Below are 19,937 nucleotides of genomic sequence, written 5' to 3'. Positions count from 1 at the left end.
CTTATATGTGGAATCTAAAAAAATGGCACAAATGAACTTATTTATAAAACAGAAATAGAGTCACAGATGTGAAAAACAAACACAGTTACTGGGGGGAAAGGGGGGTGGGGAAGGTTAAAGTGGGAGATTGGGATTGACATATACACACTAACACATATAAAATAGAGGGACTTCCCTGATGGTCCAGTGGTGAAGACTCTCCACTTCCAATGCAGGAGGCACAGGTTCAATCCCTGGTTTGGGAACTAAGATCCCATGTGCTGCGTGGTGCGGCCAAAAATTTTTTTTTAATTAAATAAAATAGATAACTAATAGGGACCTACTATATAGCACAGGGAACCCTACTCAGGACTCTGTAATGACCTATATGGGAAAAGAAGCTAAAAAAGAGTGGATATATATTTATGTATAATTGATTCACTTTGCTGTACAGCAGAAACTAACACAACATTGTAAATCAACTATATTCCAATAACAATTTAAAAAACAAAAAACAAAAAACTCAGGCCAGGCTCCTTTCCTTGTTCTGTCAAGGCACTTCCCACCTACTTAAGAGGCCTTCCCTGCCCTCCCCAGACACTTCCATTATGGAAGTAATAAACTCTTTCATACGTTCCTGGCAGTAATGTGTTGTCAATCAAACCTAGGGTAGGGACCCACCTAACACAGTAGGTTACCATAACAGTTATAGAAGGGGTAAGGTATTGTCAACTGAAAAAAAATATTCACAGCCTGAAAGTTGAGAGTTGTGTTTTCTTCAGTGGACATACTGAGGACTTCAAGTCCGGGAGGCAGCATTTCAAGTAACCCTGAGAAAACTGCTCTGAGGAGGCGAGGCGGGGAGCTAGGATATATAGGAGTTTTGCAACAAGGGGCAGGTAGTAGCCTTGAAACAAAATATTACTGTTAATAAAAGAAAACTAGGTACAGTAAATCCCCTACATAAGAATGAGTTCTGATTCTGAGAGCACGTTCATCAGTCCGATTTGTTTGTAAGTCCAACAAAGTTAGTCTAGGTATCCAACTAACACAATCGGCTATATAGTACTGTACTGTAATAGGTTTATAATACTTTTCACACAAATAATACATAAAAAAACAAAGAATAAATAAAACATTTTTAATCTTACAGTACAGTACCTTGAAAAGTACAGTAGTACAGTACAACAGCTGGCATACAGGGGCTGGCATCGAGTGAACAGGCAAGAAGAGTTACTGACTGGAGGAGAGGGAGGATGTGGGAGATGGTAGAGCTGAAGGATCGTCAGCAATAGGAGCTGGAGAGCAAGCTGCAGTTTCACTCACGCCTAACCTTGATGGAACGCTCATTTGCATCTTTGAAAGTTCGAAACTTGAAGGGTCGTTTGCAGGGACTTACTGTATCTCAAGTTAAGGAATTTAGCGCTTTTGTATGGGAAGATGCAAGAGTCTGGGCTCACTGAAATCATTCCTTTTTTTTTAAAAACATCTTTATTGCAGTATAGTTGCTTTACAATGGTGTGTTAGTTTCTGCTTTATAACAAAGTGAATCAGTTATACGTATACATATGTTCCCATATCTCTTCCCTCTTGCATCTCCCTCCCTCCCACCCTCCCTACCCCACCCCTCTAGGTGGTCACAAAGCACAGAGCTGATCTCCCTGTGCTATGCAGTTGCTTCCCACTAGCTATCTATTTTACATTTGGTAGTGTATATATGTCCATGCCACTCTCTCTCTTTATCACAGCTTACCCTTCCCCCTCCCCATATCCTCAAGTCCATTCTCTAGTAGGTCTGTGTCTTTATTCCCGTCTTGCCACTAGGTTCTTCATGACCTCTTTTTTTTTTTCCCTTAGATTCCATATATATGTGTTAGCATACTGTATTTGTTTTTCTCTTTCTGACTTACTTCACTCTGTATGACAGACTCTAGGTCCATCCACCTCACTACAAATAACTCCATTTCGTTTCTTTTTATGGCTGAGTAATATTCCATTGTATATATGTGCCACATCTTCTTTATCCATTCATCCGATGATGGACACTTAGGTTGCTTCCATGTCCTGGCTATTGTAAATAGAGCTGCAATGAACATTTTGGTACATGACACTTTTTGAATTATGGTTTTCTCAGGGTATATGCCCAGTAGTGGGATTGCTGGGTCGTATGGTAGTTCTATTTGTAGTTTTTTAAGGAACCTCCATACTGTTCTCCATAGTGGCTGTATCAATTTACATTCCCACCAACAGTGCAAGAGTTTTCCCTTTTCTCCACACCCTCTCCAGCATTTATTGTTTCTAGATTTTTTGATGATGGCCATTCTGACAGGTGTGAGATGATATCTCATTGTAGTTTTTTATTTTTTTATTTTTTAACATCTTTATTGGAGTATAATTGCTTTACAATGTTGTGTTAGTTTCTGCTTTATAACAAAGTGAATCTGTTATACATATACATATGTTGCCATATCTCTTCCCTCTTGCATCTCCCTCCCTCCCACCCTCCCTATCCCACCCCTCTAGGTGGTCACAAAGCACCGAGCTGATCTCCCTGTGCTATGCAGTTGCTTCCCACTAGCTATCTATTTTACATTTGGTAGTGTATATATGTCCATGCCACTCTCTCACCCTGTCACATCTTCCCCTTCCCCATATCCTCAAGTCCATTCTCTAGTAGGTCTGTGTCTTTATTCCCGTCTTGCCACTAGGTTCTTCATGACCTTCTTTTTTTTCCCTTAGATTCCATATATATGTGTTAGCATACTGTATTTGTTTTTCTCTTTCTGACTTACTTCACTCTGTATGACAGACTCTAGGTCCATCCACCTCACTACAAATACCTCCATTTCATTTCTTTTTATGGCTGAGTAATATTCCATTGTATATATATGCCACATCTTCTTTATCCATTCATCCGATGATGGACACTTAGGTTGCTTCCATGTCCTGGCTATTGTAAATAGAGCTGCAATGAACATTTTGGTACATGACTCTTTTTGAATTATGGTTTTCTCAGGGTATATGCCCAGTAGTGGGATTGCTGGGTCGTATGGTAGTTCTATTTTTAGTTTTCTAAGGAACCTCCATACTGTTCTCCATAGTGGCTGTATCAATTTACATTCCCACCAACAGTGAAAGAGTGTTCCCTTTTCTCCACACTCTCTCCAGCATTTATTGTTTCTAGATTTTTTGATGATGGCCATTCTGACCGGTGTGAAATGATATCTCATTGTAGTTTTGATTTGCATTTCTCTAATGATTAATGATGTTGAGCATTCTTTCATGTGTCTGTTGGCAATCTGTATATCTTCTTTGGAGAAATGTCTATTTCAGTCTTCTGCCCATTTTTGGATTGGGTTGTTCGTTTTTTTGTTATTGAGCTGCATGAGCTGCTTGTAAATCTTGGAGATTAATCCTTTGTCAGTTGCTTCATTTGCAAATATTTTCTCCCATTCTGAGGGTTGTCTTTTGGTCTTGTTTATGGTTTCCTTTGCTGTGCAAAAGCTTTTAAGTTTCATTAGGTCCCATTTGTTTATTTGTGTTTTTATTTCCATTTCTCTAGGAGCTGGGTCAAAAAGGATCTTGCTGTGATTTATGTCATAGAGTGTTCTGCCTATGTTTTCCTCTAAGAGTTTGATAGTGTCTGGCCTTACACTTAGGTCTTTAATCCATTTTGAGTTTATTTTTGTGTATGGTGTCAGGGAGTGTTCTAATTTCATACTTTTACATGTACCTGTCCAATATTCCCAGCACCACTTATTGAAGAGGCTGTCTTTTCTCCACTGTGTATGCTTGCCTCCTTTATCAAAGATAAGGTGACCATATGTGCGTGGGTTTATCTCTGGGCTTTCTATCCTGTTCCATTGATCTATATTTCTGTTTTTGTGCCAGTACCAAACTGTCTTGATTACTGTAGCTTTGTAATATAGTCTGAAGTCAGGGAGCCTGATTCCTCCAGCTCCATTTTTCATTCTCAAGATTGCTTTGGCTATTCGGGGTCTTTTGTGTTTCCATGCAAATTGTGAAATTTTTTGTTCTAGTTCTGTGAAAAATGCCAGTGGTAGTTTGAGAGGGATTGCATTGAATCTGCAGATTGCTTTGGGTAGTAGAGTCATTTTCACAATGTTGATTCTTCCAATCCAAGAACATGGTATATCTCTCCATCTATTTGTATCATCTTTAATTTCTTTCATCAGCGTCTTATAATTTTCTGCATACAGGTCTTTTGTCTCCTTAGGTAGGTTTATTCCTAGATATTTTATTCTTTTTGTTGCAATGGTAAACGGGAGTGTTTTCTTAATTTCACTTTCAGATTTTTCATCATTAGTGTATAGGAATGCAAGAGATTTCTGTGCATTAGTTTTGTATCCTGCTACTTTACCAAATTCATTGATTACCTCTAGTAGTTTTCTGGTAGCATCTTTAGGATTCTCTATGTATAGTATCATGTCATCTGCAAACAGTGACAGCTTTACTTCTTCTTTTCCGATTTGGATTCCTTTTATTTCTTTTTCTTCTCTGATTGCTGTGGCTAACACTTCCAAAACTATGTTGAATAATAGTGGTGAGAGTGGGCAACCTTGTCTTGTTCCTGATCTTAGTGGAAATGGTTTCAGTTTTTCACCATTGAGGACAATGTTGGCTGTGGGTTTGTCATATATGGCCTTTATTATGTTGAGGAAAGTTCCCTCTATGCCTACTTTCTGCAGGGCTTTTATCATAAATGGGCGTTGAATTTTGTCGAAAGCTTTCTCTGCATCTGTTGAGATGATCATATGGTTTTTCTCCTTCAATTTGTTAATATGGTGTATCATGTTGATTGATTTGCGTATATTGAAGAAGACTTGCATTCCTGGGATAAACCCCACTTGATCATGGTGTATGATCCTTTTAATGTGCTGTTGGATTCTGTTTGCTAGTATTTTGTTGAGGATTTTTGCATCTATGTTCATCAGTGATATTGGCCTGTAGTTTTCTTTCTTTGTGACATCTTTGTCTGGTTTTGGTATCAGGGTGATGGTGGCCTCGTAGAATGAGTTTGGGAGTGTTCCTCCCTCTGCAATATTTTGGAAGAGTTTGAGAAGGATGGGTGTTAGCTCTTCTCTAAATGTTTGATAGAATTCACCTGTGAAGCCATCTGGTCCTGGACTTTTGTTTGTTGGAAGATTTTTAATCACAGTTTCAATTTCATTACTTGTGATTGGTCTGTTCATATTTTCTATTTCTTCCTGGTTCAGTCTTGGAAGGTTATACCTTTCTAAGAATTTGTCCATTTCTTCCAGGTTGTCCATTTTATTGCCATAGAGTTGCCTGTAGTAGTCTCTTAGGATGCTTTGTATTTCTGTGGTGTCTGTTGTAACTTCTTTTTCATTTCTAATTTTACTGATTTGAGTCCTCTCCCTCTTTTTCTTGATGAGTCTGGCTAACGGCTTACCAATTTTGTTTATCTTCTCAAAGAACCAGCTTTTAGTTTTATTGATCTTTGCTATTGTTTTCTTTGTTTCTATTTCATTTATTTCCACTCTGATCTTTATGACTTCTTTCCTTCTGCTAACTTTGGGTTTTGTCTGTTCTTCTTTCTCTAGTTCCTTTAGGTGTAAGGTTAGATTGTTTATTTGAGATTTTTCTTGTTTCTTGAGGTAGGCTTGTATAGCTATAAACTTCCCTCTTAGAACTGCTTTTGCAGCATCCCATAGGTTTTGGGGCATCGTGTTTTCATTGTCATTTGTCTGTAGGTATTTTTTGATTTCCTCTTTGATTTCTTCAGTGATGTCTTGGTTATTTAGTAACGTATTGTTTAGCCTCCATGTGTTTGTGTTTTTTACGTTCTTTTCCCTGTAATTCATTTCTAATCTCATAGGGTTGTGGTCAGAAAAGATGCTTGATATGATTTCAATTTTCTTAAATTTACTGAGGCTTGATTTGTGACCCAAGATGTGGTCTATCCTGGAGAATGTTCCGTGTGCAGTTGAGAAGAAAGTGTAATCTGCTGTTTTTGGATGGAATGTCCTATAAATATCAATTAAATCTATCTGGTCTATTGTGTCATTTAAAGCTTCTGTTTCCTTATTTATTTTCATTTTGGATGATCTGTCCATTGGTGTAAGTGAGGTGTTAAAGTCCCCCACTATTATTGTGTTACTGTCGATTTCCTCATTTTTAGCTGTTAGCAGTTGCCTTATGTATTGAGGTGCTCCTATGTTGGGTGCATATATATTTATAATTGTTATATCTTCTTCTTGGATTGATCCCTTGATCATTATGTAGTGTCCTTCCTTGTCTCTTGTAACATTCTTTATTTAAAAGTCTATTTTATCTGATATGAGTATAGCTACTCCAGCTTTCTTTTGATTTCCATTTGCATGGAATATCTTTTTCCATCCCCTCACTTTCAGTCTATATGTGTCCCTAGGTCTGAAGTGGGTCTCTTGTAGACAGCATATATATGGGTCTTGTTTTTGTATCCATTCAGCAAGCCTGTGTCTTTTGGTTGGAGCATTTAATCCATTCACGTTTAAGGTAATTATCGATATGTATGTTCCTATGACCATTTTCTTAATTGTTTTGGGTTTGTTTTTGTAGGTCCTCTTCTTCTCTTGTGTTTCCCACTTAGAGAAGTTCCTTTAGCATTTGTTGTAGAGCTGGTTTGGTGGTGCTGAATTCTCTTAGCTTTTGCTTGTCTGTAAAGCTTTTGATTTCTCCATCAAATCTAAATGAGATCCTTGCGGGTAGAGTAATCTTGGTTGTAGGTTCTTCCTTTTCATCACTTGAAGTATATCATGCCACTCCCTTCTGGCTTGTAGAGTTTCTGCTGAGAAATCAGCTGTTAACCTTATGGGAGTTCCCTTGTATGTTATTTGTCGTTTTTCCCTTGCTGCTTTCATTAATTTTTCTTTGTCTTTGATTTTTGCCAATTTGATTACTATGTGTCTCGGCGTGTTTCTCCTTGGGTTTATCCTGTATGGGACTCGCTGCGCTTCCTGGACTTGGGTGGCTATTTCCTTTCCCATGTTAGGGAAGTTTTCGACTATAATCTCTTCAAATATTTTCTCTAGTCCTTTCTCTCTCTCTTCTCCTTCTGGGACGCCTATAATGTGAATGTTGTTGCATTTAATGTTGTCCCAGAGGTCTCTTAGGCTGTCTTCATTTCTTTTCATTCTTTTTTCTTTAGTCTGTTCCGCAGCAGTGAATTCCACCATTCTGTCTTCCAGGTCACTTATCCGTTCTTCTGCCTCAGTTATTCTGCTATTGATTCCTTCTAGTGTAGTTTTCATTTCACTTATTGTATTGTTCATCTCTGTTTGTTTGTTCTTTAATTCTTCTAGGTCTTTGTTAAACATTTCTTGCATCTTCTCGATCTTTGCCTCCATTCTTATTCCGAAGTCCTGGATCATCTTCACTATCATTATTCTGAATTCTTTTTCTGGAAGGTTGCCTATCTCCACTTCATTTAGTTGTTTTTCTGGGGTTTTATCTTGTTCCTTCATCTGTTTTGTAGCCCTCTGCCTTTTCATCTTGTCTGTCTTTCTGTGAATGTGGTTTTTGTTCCACAGGCTGCAGGATTATAGTTGTTCTTGCTTCTGCTGTCTGCCCTCTGGTGGTTGAGGCTATCTAAGAGGCTTGATGGGAGTGACTGGTGGTGGGTAGAGCTGGCTGTTGCTGTGGTGGTCAGAGCTCAGTAAAACTTTAATCCACTTGACTGTTGATGGGTGGGGCTGGGTTCCCTCCCTGTTGCTTGTTTTGCCTGAGGCAACCCAACACTGGAGCCTACCTGGGCTCTTCGGTGGGACTAATGACAGACTCTGGGAGGGCTCACGCCAAGGAGTACTTCCCAGAACTTCTGCTGCCAATGTCCTTGTCCCCACGGTGAAACAGAGCCACCCCCCGCCTCTGCCAGAGACCTTCCAACACTAGCAGGTAGGTCTGGTTCAGTCTCCCCCGGGGTCACTGCTCCTTCCCCTGGGTCCTGATGCGCGCACTATTTTGTGCGTGCCCTCCAAGAGTGGGGTCTCTGTTTCCCCCAGTCCTGTCGAAGTCCTGCAATCAATTCCCACTAGGCTTCAAAGTCTGATTCTCTATGAATTCCTCCTCCCGTTGCCGGACCCCCAGGTTGGGAAGCCTGACGTGGGGCTCAGAACCTTCACTCCAGTGGGCGGACTTCTGTGGTATAAGTGTTCGCCAGTCTGTGAGTCACCCACCCACCAGTTATGGGATTTCATTTTACTCTGATTGCGCCCCTCCTACGGGCTCATTGTGGCTTCTCCTTTGTCTTTCTATGAGAGGGTGTTAGAACACATCCCTGGACCCAGGGCAGTACGAAGTGTATTATGGTTAGACCCGAGGACTCAGCAGGCCCGTAACTTTGGTCTGTTCTCTCCTGTCTACCTTCCTACGTCTCCAGCTGTCAAGATTTGACAGTCGAACCAGCAGATGAGATGTGTTCAAAGCATTTGCTTCTGATGTCAGATAAGCTCCTTTCCCACATCTAATTTCTCTGTAAAAGCAGAATTGTCATGTTATTATGTGTATTGTAATAATGCTGCTTAGACTTTTTAGGTTAGAAAACTGGTGGCTTGCCAAAGACCTCCAATATAGAAAATGTCAGTCTCTAGCACTGTCCCATGTGACTTGAGGGGCAAACCTAGATACTACCAGATGGTCACACGCTATCTATTTCATTCCTGCCACAGGATTATCTGTGTAAGTCGGGAAGTCTGTAGGTTAACAGGGGGGTAGTAAATGCCCTGTTACCTGCTAAAGATGAGTATCCGTGGTTTGCTCTAAGGCAGGGTTTCTCAACCAAGGCATTGACTTTTGGGGCCAGATAAACCTTTGCTGTGGTGTGTGAGTCCTGTGCATCGTAGAGTGTTTAGCAAGGTCCCGACCTCTACTCACTAGGTGCCCGTAACATTCCCTCTCTCTCCTCCCAGTTGTGACAACCAAAATCACCTTCAGACTTTCCCAGATGTCCCCTGGGAGGCACAATTGCACTCAGTGAGAAGCAATGGACTCAAGGCTACCAATATCTTTGAGGTAGACTTGACGTCCTGTTGTAAAAGACATACTCATTCTCCTATTTTTATTTTGGAAATTAGATGCCACTGTTCATGATCCTTATTCAGATGTCTGTAATTAAGTTTAGTCAGACTACCCACTCACAGGTGGGACACTGAGACAGAGGGAAACAGCTTGTCCAAGTCACATGGCCACATCCCTTGCCTCCTAAGAAAACGTGTCACAAGGGAAAGCAAGCTGGCTCTTGTAATATTGACAAGTCTTTTTTTTTAAACAAATGTGCCAGTTTTAGAGTTGTTCTTTGCCCTCTAACCTTTTGGAGGGCTTACATAGCCTTCAAGCTTCTAAAGAAACGAACTGGGGCACTCTTTCCCAAGCAGGAAGCAGTTTCACTGGCAGTGTGTGAGAGGCCTTGGGGACTTGGAGGATGAACACTTGTCGAAACAGGGTTTATCCCGATATGCTAGAGTAAGGCTCAGTGCACCACACCGGTGTTATCAGGTGGTGTTGGTCAAATAAGTAGTACTATAGAGAGAATCTTACTTTAGTCAATTTAAAGTTTTGAGATCTCACTATGTTTTTTAAAACAGGTATTAAATACACGCATTTGGTAAAACAGTACAAAAGGCTGTTTGGTACATAGCAGCCAAAGAACAACAATGTGGCTATTCCGTGCTGAGCTATGCTGTGAGCATTATCAAATAGATACTGGATTCTGAGGCCTTTGTTCAGGAACAAAAAAGAATATAAAATATCTCATTACCACAACTAAGGAGCTGGCCCATGGCAACTAAGACCCGGCACAATTAACTGAGTAACTAACTAACTGACTATTTTTTAAAATCTCATTAATAGGTATTTAATATGATTTTTAAATTTTTATTTATTTATTTTATTTATTTATTTTTGGCTGCTTTGGGTCTTCCTTGCTGCGTGCGTGCTTTCTCCAGTTGCGGTGAGCGGGGACTACTCTTCGTTGCGGTGCGTGGGCTTCTCATTGCGGTGGCTTCTCTTGTTGCGGAGCACGGGCTCTAGGCGCGCGGGCTTCAGTAGTTGGGGCACGAGGACTCAGTAGTTGTGGCTTTTGGGCTCTAGAGCACAGGCTCAGTAGTTGTGGCGCACGGGCTTCATTGCTCCGCGGCATGTGGGAACTTCCCGGACCAGGGCTTGAACCCTTGTCCCCTGCATTGGCAGGTGGATTCTTAACCACTGCGCCACCAGGGAAGCCCAGGCTCCAACCTTTTTAAAAATGTGTTCCTTCCACCTTCATGGAGCAGGCGTAGGGGACGGGGAGGAGTGAGAACCCGATTGGCAGGGGTCCGGTCACAACCCCGGAAGGGGACGGGGGAGGATCTAAGAGGTGGCACCGGGCCACAGTCGACCCCCAGTGACAGCTAACAGCTGCACTGCTGCCCCTTCCTGCCCCAGGACCTGAGCTCAGGTCCCAGGACGGCTGGAGAAACGCACTGTTTTTGGTGAGATGCTCTTACTTACTGTGTGGAGCTGCTCCGGCTGCCCCGGCGACCACACCCCTGCAGGGCCCTGTGCCCGTCCTCCCTGCCCCCTGCCCAGGGCTCGGAGAACAGCAGTCTCTGTGGGGCAACCTGCTTCCAAGTCCTTCAGTGACCACGGAGGACTGGGAATGGGCTGGGCTGCCGGGGAGCCTGGGCATCCAACACCTGAGCTCAGCCCTGGGGGCTCACGTGAGGGCAGGGGCTGGGGGGTGCGGGCGGTGAGCGGAGGGGCCTCCAGCCGGCGTCAGCCTGGGCCCTGGACCCAGGGAAAGGCCTCACCCTCTCAGTCCTGACCTGCCGCTCGGGAACCCTGTGGCCCACCAGCCCGAGGCCTGTGGCGCCCGCCACGGACTGCCTGGCACACGGCTGGGGTGCCAACGCCACACCTGGATTTTGCACGGGGACCATCTGGGGGCTCGGTGCACGGGAAGACGAGCAGCCCCCAGGCCCCGACACGCCCCTTCCATATCCATCGAGAGGTGCCTGATGGAAGGCCGGCTGTGCTCCTTTTCAAGCCCCAGGGAATTCACATGGACAGCCCTCCCGGCCACGGGGTGCCTGCCCACCGGCTCTGGGCCTGCAACCAGCCCAGAACACAGAAGGCACAGAAGTGGGTGCAGGGAGCTGAGCCGGGTCTGCAGAAGGGCAGACATCACAGCCTGGTCCACAAGCGACTGGCCTAGGGCGGGTGAGAACGGGCGGGCAGGCTGAGGGGAGGACAGAGCGTGGCACGGCCTGCCCGCCTGGGCCACGGGGAGAAGGTCGGGGCGCCGCCCGCGCCCTCACTCCGCTGCCTGGCATCCTTTGTGGGGGCGAAGGGCCGGAGGCAGGGCTCCCGAGGAGCTCAAAGGCCAGGGAAGGACACACGGGACGGTCCAGAGCCACCCTACCGCTCCAGTGGTGCAGCACCCTCTCTGAATTCCTACTGCCACCAAAACACATCCCTAAGGCCTTTGGGAAGAATCGCTAGGACCCAGGAAGGCGGCCCCTTGCTGTGGTCCAGACTTCAGCAGCTGCCGATGACCGGAGAGAGCCAGCCGGCTGGCCGTGAGCAGGAGGACAGGACACGGGGACGGGGACAGCCACAGCCGGGCTTCCCGCAGCTGTGCCCACCGCCAGAACCAGCTCCAGCCAATCACAGCCCCCGAGATGCCAAGCAGTGACGGGCGAGAGGCCGGCAGGAAACTGACACCCCCTCACTGGAGAGCCTGCCCGGCCGGGGTGCGGGGCACCATCCCCGTCTGAACTCACCCCACAGCTCAGCCGTCTCCCAGTGACCCAGACGCGTCACCACGACCCCAGGGCTGATCCCCAACCAAGGTCAGAACTCCCCCCAGTGTGACGGCCCCCATGCCACTCCTGTGGTGGAAGGGACGGCAGGCAGAGACCAGGAGTAGAGTCTTTTTATTAATGGCTGCGTTTTCAAAGAACCGTTTTGTTACCAGGAAAGCTCCCCAGGAAGGGAAGTCTCCAGACAGGTCCAGGTGGAGACTTTTGGCCTAGGCCGGCCGCCGGGGACTCAGGGGCTGGGAGGACACGCGGCCCCTCCCGCACCCCGACGGGGCGCTAAGGCACCCGGCCAGCCTGGGTGGGCAAAACCCCGTGCCGTCAGTAGGCCGGCGGCTTGCAGCCCTCAACCTGCAGCCCTTTGCTCAGGAGGAAGGCGTCCTGCGTGGGGTCGCAACCCAGGGAGAGCTTCACCATGCCCTTGGCATCCTGGGAGCCCCCTGGCCTCAGAATGCAGCTTCTGTAGTCCATGGCAACCTGATGAGAGGGGGCGGGGCTGCAGGAGGGTGGAGCACCCCCTTCACTGAGGATGTGGGTGTGGCCACCTCTGCTGTGACTCAACAAAGGGCAGGGGAGCAGGGGGTCCAGGGCAGGGCCCTCAGAGCCTGGCAGGCCCAGGCGGGCGGCACAAGCATCTAGGCCCAGGCCAAGGACCTCCGCGGTGGTCTGCACGGCAGGCCGGCCTCTCACCTTGCCACTCAGGACGCCCTGCTGCTTGAAACGTGTGTGGAACGTGTCCGCAGAGTACACCTCGCTGCACAGGTAGCCATAGGACTGGGCGTCGTAGCTTCCTGCCAGGCGGCCGAAGGTCGCAGGCAGGTGGGTCCCTGGGACACACGTGGAGAGGCTCCTGCCCGGCCCCCTGGCCGCTCCGTGCCCCTTCCCCAGAGCGGGGGCCTCAAAGCAGCCCTGTCTGAGTCCCCTGCCACTAGAGGGAGTATTGGCCCAACACTTCTAGAAAACGGGGACCTTGCGGGCAACTCAGTGGAGGGACACAAATCAATCTTTGCCGACTTTCTGCTGAAGCTCACGAGGGTTCACCCCTGAGCCTCTTACAAGGACAGCTGCCCGAGGCTCCGAGGGATGAGTCAGGGCTCGCCCTCCAGCACGGGGAGAGCGCGGGTGAAAGCGCTCACGAGGGAGTGAACTGCGTCTCCGCACCGACACGCACGGGCAAACCTGTCGATGCGTTCCATCCGGGTTCTGAAGCCCTCTCCTGCCTCTTCCAGGCTCTCCAGAAAGCACGTGCAGATACGCCCACCCCACCCTCGGACTCCGCGGGCCACAGCTGGAGGGACCAGCCCAGGAACCCAGGCAAGAAGAGGCCAGAGGTCAGCGGGCCTCGGCCAGAGCCCGTCAGTCGGTCCCCCTTCACACACCACCAGAGGATCCTCTTGACCTGGGCAGTAGCCGCCAACCGACCGCTAAGGTGAGCCCGGCGCGCGCTTGGCTACCTGGCGTGGCTGGGACCCCGAGGATCTCCTGGCAGAGGCGGGCATTCTCCTGGGCCGGGTCCGAGGGCGTCTGCGTGTGCAGGGCCTGGTCCACCTTGGCCAGGACGATCTGGCACAGGTTGAAGAGGCCTGGAGGGCGGGAGGAAGGAGACGGGGGGCTTGCACTGTGTCCAGGCCGCGCTTTCCAGCCGGACGGTCCGGGAGCCCCATTCCTTTCCCTTGGCCTGGCCGCAGCGGGGTTGGCCAGCCGGGACTTCATGAGCTTGTCCAGCAGCTCCTGGGGGACGGCGCTGCTCGTGCCCCACTGAGACTGGCAGCAGCGTCAGGGCTTCACAGGGCGCGGCGCTCCCGGCCCCAGAGCCTTCCCTCTGGTTCTCATCACCGGCTGTCACCAGAGTCGCAGGCAACGTGCCTTTCTTTTCGTTTGTCTCTTTTCCGGCCCTCAGCCACGCAAAGGTGTGAAGCCCTGACACTCGCTGCCACGTGGATGCACCCTGAGAACACGATGCTCAGCGAGAGAAGTCAGACACAGAAGGACACACAGGGTGTGACCCCACTGAAGGGAAACGTCCAGAACAGGTAGATCCACAGAGTCAGAGTGGGTTCCTGGTTGTCAGGGGCAGGGGAGGGGAGGGAATGATAACTAAGGGCGTGAGGGATATTTCTGGGGTGAGGGAAATGTTCCAAAACAGGGCAGTAGTGACAGCTGCACAGCTCAGTAAAGTGTCCCCACGCGCTCCGGTGCAGCCTGTGAGAGCATCGCTCTCAGGACGAAGGGCTGACCACAGGAAGACTGAACGAGCACTGGGTCCTGGGCCCAGACGTTGAGCTGGGGACCCCCCCGTGGGGAAGTCACTGGGACTTGCTGAGCCTCCACCGAGACTGGCAGCAGCCCCAGGGCCTCACAGGGCGCGGCGCTCCCGGCCCCAGAGCCTACCCTCCGGTTCTCATCACCGGCTGTCACCAGAGTCGCAGGCAACGAACGTGCCTTTCTTGTCGATTGTCTTTTTAAAGGCAACTCTTGAATACATGTATTAAACATGCAGGGAACCAGTCCTGACTCCTTGATCTGCGGCTTCCAGCCTCCCGAGTCTCGAGGACATCCACTTCCGTTGTTTACGCGCCCAGTGTGTGGGGTTTGATGATGGAAACTGACACCGAGGGCATCACCACGTGCGGGGTGACATCAGCGGAAGAATGCCGTGGTGAGGGCCTGCCTGAGGACCACGGGAGAGCCCGGGCCCTCCCCGCCCCCTGCCTGTAGCCCCGCGCCCGCACCCACCTGGGAGCGGAGCTGGTGCATCGCTTGCCAGAACTCATGGAAGTAGGTCTCCAGCTCATCATGCTGCAACAGGGATGGCGGGTTGGGCGTAGGCTTGGTGAAGTTGGCCACCATGGCCGCGATGGCAATCTGGCGCCTCCCATCCTGCTGCAGGCAGCCCGGCTGCAGGCCAAAGCAGGCCATGTGCCCGGACTTCCCTTCCCTGGGGAGGGACTCGGGTGAGGTCCCGCTTCCACAGAGGAGCCCCGGCCCACGGCCGACAGGTTCCCCCACGCATGCACCGAGGGTAGAGGTCCAGGTAGAACTTGCCGATGGATGACCTTGCCCGCGGCTGCGTCCCGGACCCTGTAGAGCCTCACATCTTCGTGACACACGTTGGCGCCCTCCTCCAGGTCGAAGGTCAGCCCCAGCAGCTCCTGGGAGATGCCCAGCCGCCCGCGTGTGACCACCTGCATGGGGAGGGACTCATTGAGCAGGTACTGGTCCACGTGGTAGCGTGTCTCCTCCCCCTGGTTCATGTAGTAGCGCAGGTCCTAGACGTCGATGGGCCCGTCAAAGTGCAGGCCCCGCCTCTGGCACTCGGTCTTCTTTAGCTCCAGGATCACGGCCGCTCCTGCTCCCCGAGGGGCTTCAGCTTCTGGGCCAGCTCATCTGCGGGCGGAGGGGAGAGGCTCGGCTATGTCCCTGTGGCAGCCTCCCAGCCGCCACCCACCCCACGCCCCTTGAGGCAGAATGAAGGGTTGGGGAAGGCGACCCCCAAGGGCTGACACAGTGGGGTCTCAGGCAGCACCACGTCCAGTCAAGGTCCGCCTGACCCCTGTCCCCACTGGGACTCGGGGAGGCGGGGTTACCTAGGAAAGTGGCCACCACCTGGCTGGTCTTGGCCATGTTCATCTCCAGCACGGAGTCGGCACGCGTGCTGAACTCCAGCAGGTGAGACTTCTGAGCCTGCAGCCTTACCAGCTCCCCGAGGATCGCGCAGTTCTCCTGGAACCCAGAGACCGGGCCAGGTCTCTGCGGGCGGGCAGGGCTCTCAGGCCACTGGCGGGCACAGCCAATCCCCCTCCCTCCTCCTCCTGGCCCGGACTTCTAGACACTTTGGTGCTGTCCTAACACGTGGTCTTTATGAACACAGGTCCTTTTGGAACCAGAAACGGCGTGAACCGTGATGAGCTCTAAGGCCAAGGGCAGGAAGAAATGTGACCAGGCTCTCCAGGAGCCACCCAGGGGCCTCCCCGGGCTCAACAATACAAACTCGGCTGCCGGCTGCGTGCAGACAGCAGCTCATCCCCACGGTGCCCGAACACCCAGCCCCTGGACGGTGCGATGCCTGTTGCTGCAGGTGACCCGGGGCTGGCTGGTGAGGCCCGGCCCCAGGCGTACGCCACCTTCTCTGGGGCCACCTCTCCGGCTCTGCGGTGGGGTTCTCTTGGGAGCCCCCAGTCACCACAGGACCAACGCGGCCTGTCTGCAGCCCAAGAAGGTGGGGACACAGGACTGTCCCCCGTGCCCCCCACATCACCCGCGAGGCCGAGCAAGCACCAGTGGTGTCTGCGGGGAAGATGAAGGGCTCATGCACAGCCCCCATCTACTGAGGATGCTGAACGGGAGAAGCACAGACTGCAGCCACACGCGGTATGGACCAAACGCAAGTGTCCTTGCAGGAACCGATGTCTGAATGTCAAGGCCGTACCCGGGCCACAGTGAGAAGGCCCAGACCCCACGCAAGGCACAGAGAGGGGATGGGGGGAACATCTGCGAATCTGAGCTCATCGGGCATCACCCCAGAAGGAGAGGGAGAGGAGAGAGCCAGAAGGAGATACGGAGGGAGAGGGAGAGAGAGGGAGGTACAGACGTCTCTCCCTTCCCTGGGGGTTCTCTAGTGCAGCCAAGGCTGAAAACCACTGCATTTCAGGAGATGGGTCCTCGTGGAAAAGTTAAATAGTAGCTCATGGCATTATCGACACATATTAAAAAGGCCCCAAATCTTGGGGAGTCAGGAAGGGGAGCTGGCGGCTGCCTCATAACGAGGAGAGATTGGGCGTCAGAGGAGGTGCCTGTGCAGCCCGCCGCCGCGGCCCAGGGCCCCGCAGACTTCATCTCCCAGCTGTGGTCCCGGGCTGGAAGGCAGCGGGGAGGTCAAGCTGTCCAAGCATCAACGTTGACTTCAGGGCTGATCTAAAAGGCGCCTGGTGTTTGTTGAAGCAGAAAAAAGAGAAAGCAGTGGGGAGAGGATGGAGGGGGAGGGAGCCCCCATCAGCCCTTCTCCCTCTCTCCCTCCCTCCCTCCCTCCCTCCCTCACTCCCTCACTCCCTCACTCCCTCGACCTCCCTGCTTCTCACTCTCCCTCTCCCTCCATCTCTCCCTCTGCCTCTCTCCCTCCCTCTCTCCCTCTCCCTCTCCCTCTTTCCCTCTCCCTCTCTCCCTGTCCCCCTTTCCCTGTCGCCCTGTTCCGCTCTTCCGATACCTCTTTCCCTCTCCCTCTCCCTCCCTCCCTCCCTCTCTCCCTCCCTCTCTCCCTCCCTCTCTCCCTCCCTCTCTCCCTCCCTCTCTCCCTCCCTCTCGCTCCCTCCCTCGCTCCCTCCCTCGCTCCCTCTCCCTCGCTCCCTCTCCCTCGCTCCCTCTCCTCCCTCTCCCTCCGTCTCTCCATCTCCCTCACTCCCTCCCAGAGACAGAGGAAGAGGCAGAGACAAGGGAGAGGGGAGAGGGAGAGGGAGAGGGAGAGAGAGGGGGGAGAGAGGGAGAGAGAGGGAGAGAGAGAGAGGTCTCTTCCTCCCTCCCTTTCTCTCTCTCCTTCTTCTCTCCCTCTCTCCCTCTTCCTCTTCCCTCTCCCTCTCCCTCTCCCTCTCTCCCCCCTCCCTCTGCCCCTCTCCTTCGTCCTCTGCCTCTTCCTCCGTCTCTCCTCTCTGAGAGGGAGTGAGGGAGAGGGAGAGACGGAGGAGAGGGAGAGATGGAGGGAGAGGGAGAGACAGAGGGAGGGAGAGGGAGAGGGAAGAAGGGAGAGGGAGAGAGGAAGGGAAAGGGCGAGGGACGGAGAGGGAGGGAGGGCGAGACATCTCTCCCTTTCCCTCTCCCTCCACCTCCCTCTCCCCCTCTCCCTCCCTTCCTCTCCCTCTCCTAGAGGGAGGGAGGGAGAGGGAGAGACAGAGGGAGAGGAGAGGAGGGAGCGAAGGAGAGGGGGAGTCGGAGAAGGAGGTAGGAGAGGGAGAAGGAGAGAGGGTGCCTGCTTCCCTCTCTGTCTCCCTCCCTCCCTCTCCGTGTCCCTCTCTCCCCCCTCTCCTCTCCCTCTGTCTCTCCCTTTCTGGGAGGGAGAGAGGGAGAGGGAGAAGGAGGGGAGAGGGAGAAGGAGGGAGAGGGAGAAGGAGGGAAAGTGATGGAGGGAAGGAGAGGGAGAGAGGGTGAGGGAGAGAGGGAGAGAAGGAGGAGGGAGGGAGAGGGAGGGAGGAAGAGACATCTCTCTCTCTCCCTCTCTCCCCCCTCCCTCTCCCTCTCCCTTGTCTCTGCCTCTCTCTCCGTCTCTCCCTCTCTGGGAGGGAGTGAGGGAGATGGAGAGATGGAGGGAGAGGGAGAGTTAGAGGGAGAGGGAGGGAGGGAGAGGGAGAGACGGAGGGAGAGAGGGAGAGAGGGAGGGAGGGAGAGACGTCTTTGTCTTTCCTTCCCTCCCTCTATCCCTCTCTCCCTCTCCCCCTCTCCCCCTCCCCCCCTCCTTCTCCTGCTCTCTCTCCCTCTCCCTCCACCTCCTTCCCTCTCTGGAGAGGGAAGGAGGTGGAGGGAGAGGGAGAGGGAGGGAGAGAGGGAGAGGGAAAGAGGTAGAGGCAAAGAGGTAGAGGCAGAGCGGAACACGGAAACAAGGACAGGGAAACAGGCACAGGGAGAGAGGCAGGGACAGAGGGAGAGGAGAGGGAAGAGGGAGAGGGAAGAGGGAGAGGGAAGAGGGAGAGGGAAGAGGGAGAGGAGAGAGGGAGAGGAGAGAGGGAGAGGAGAGAGGGAGAGGAGAGAGGGAGAGGAGAGAGGCAGAGGGAGAGAGGCAGAGGGAGAGAGGCAGAGGGAGAGAGGCAGAGGGAGAGAGGCAGAGGGAGAGAGGCAGAGGGAGAGAGGCAGAGGAAGAGAGGGAGAGGAAAGAGGGAGAGGAAAGAGGGAGAGGAAAGAGGGAGAGGAAAGAGGGAGAGAGGGAGAAGGGAGAGAGGGAGAGGGAGAGAGGGAGAGGGAGAGAGGGAGAGGGAGAGGGAGAGAGGGAGAGGGAGAGAGGGAGAGGGAGAGAGGGAGAGGGAGAGAGGGAAGGGAGAGGGAGAGAGGGAAGAGGGAGAGGGGAGAGGAGAGAGGGAGAGGGAGGGAGGGAGAGAGGGAGAGACAGATGGAGAGAGAGAGAGGGAGAGGGAAAGAGGTAGAGGGAGAGCAGAACAGGGAAAGAGGGACAGGGAGAGAGGGAGGGAGAGAGGGAGGAGAGGAAGCAGGGAGAAAAGAGAGAAAGAACACACCATCTACATTTCTGTCAAATGACACCGGGGATCCTTACACAACCAGGAGAAAATAGCACAGGGAGGCTCTTTCTCAGCTGGAACTGGAACTGCAGACGGGTCCAAACACCACCAGGCTGGCCACACTTGTCCAGCCGCCGCTCCAGCCCCGTCAGCCGTGAGTCCGGTCACCAGGGCTCTGAGTGTCTGCTCCAGGGAGCTGGGGTTCACCCTCTCACCCGGGAGGCCGGGCCAAGACAGCAGGGCCCCGGGCTGGACACATAGGGGGAAAAGCATCCCCACAGGACAGCTTGTGCGAGCAGATTCAGCTGCCAGATTCTAGAGGCCCGGGACCACCCTGTGGCCCGTGAAACCCAGGAGCCACGAGGGTCTTGCATCGTGATTCCTGTCCGTTGGACTGTAAAGTTTATGTAGGGAATCTTGGAAACAGTGGTAACAAGGCTGAATTGGAACGAGCTTTAGGCTATTATGGACCACTCTGAAGTGTGTGGGTTGCTAAAAACCCTCCCGGCTTCGCTCTTGTTGAATGTGAAGATCCCCGAGATGCAGCCGATGCTGTCCGAGAACTAGATGGGAGAACACTATGTGGCTGCCGAGTAAGAGTGGACCTGTCGAATGGGGAAAAGAGAAGTCGAAATCGTGACCGCCTCCTTCTTGGGGTCGTCGCCCTCGAGATGATTATCGGAGGAGGAGTCCTCCACCTCCCACACATCTCCAAGATGGAGAGCCTTCTCCGTCAGCCAGAGCCAGGTCCCTTTCTAGATATAGGAGAAGAGAGAGATCACTGTCCCAGGAGAGAAATCACAAGCCATCCCGATCTTTCTCTAGGTCTCCTAGCCGATCTAGGTCAAATAAATGAAAGGAAATAGAAGACCACTTTGCAAGAGGAGTGGTGTACAGGCAATAACTTCATTTGGCAGGAGTATGT

The 19,937-nt window shown here is 51.5% G+C and overlaps 2 pseudogenes; one reads left to right on the top strand and one right to left on the bottom strand.

The window, feature by feature from the left end:
- Window positions 1-12,116: 12,116 nt before the first annotated feature.
- On the bottom strand, window positions 12,117-16,119 carry LOC133090610 (thimet oligopeptidase-like; annotated as a pseudogene).
- Window positions 16,120-16,482: 363 nt separating this feature from the next.
- Window positions 16,483-19,850, top strand: LOC133090609 (serine/arginine-rich splicing factor 3-like; annotated as a pseudogene).
- The last annotated feature ends 87 nt before the right edge of the window (window positions 19,851-19,937 follow it).

Source organism: Eubalaena glacialis, chromosome 4 (genome assembly GCF_028564815.1).
Source record: "Eubalaena glacialis isolate mEubGla1 chromosome 4, mEubGla1.1.hap2.+ XY, whole genome shotgun sequence".
In the NCBI taxonomy this organism is placed as follows: domain Eukaryota; kingdom Metazoa; phylum Chordata; class Mammalia; order Artiodactyla; family Balaenidae; genus Eubalaena; species Eubalaena glacialis.
Note: the sequence above shows the minus strand (reverse complement) of the source record. Positions and strands in the feature narration are given on the sequence as shown.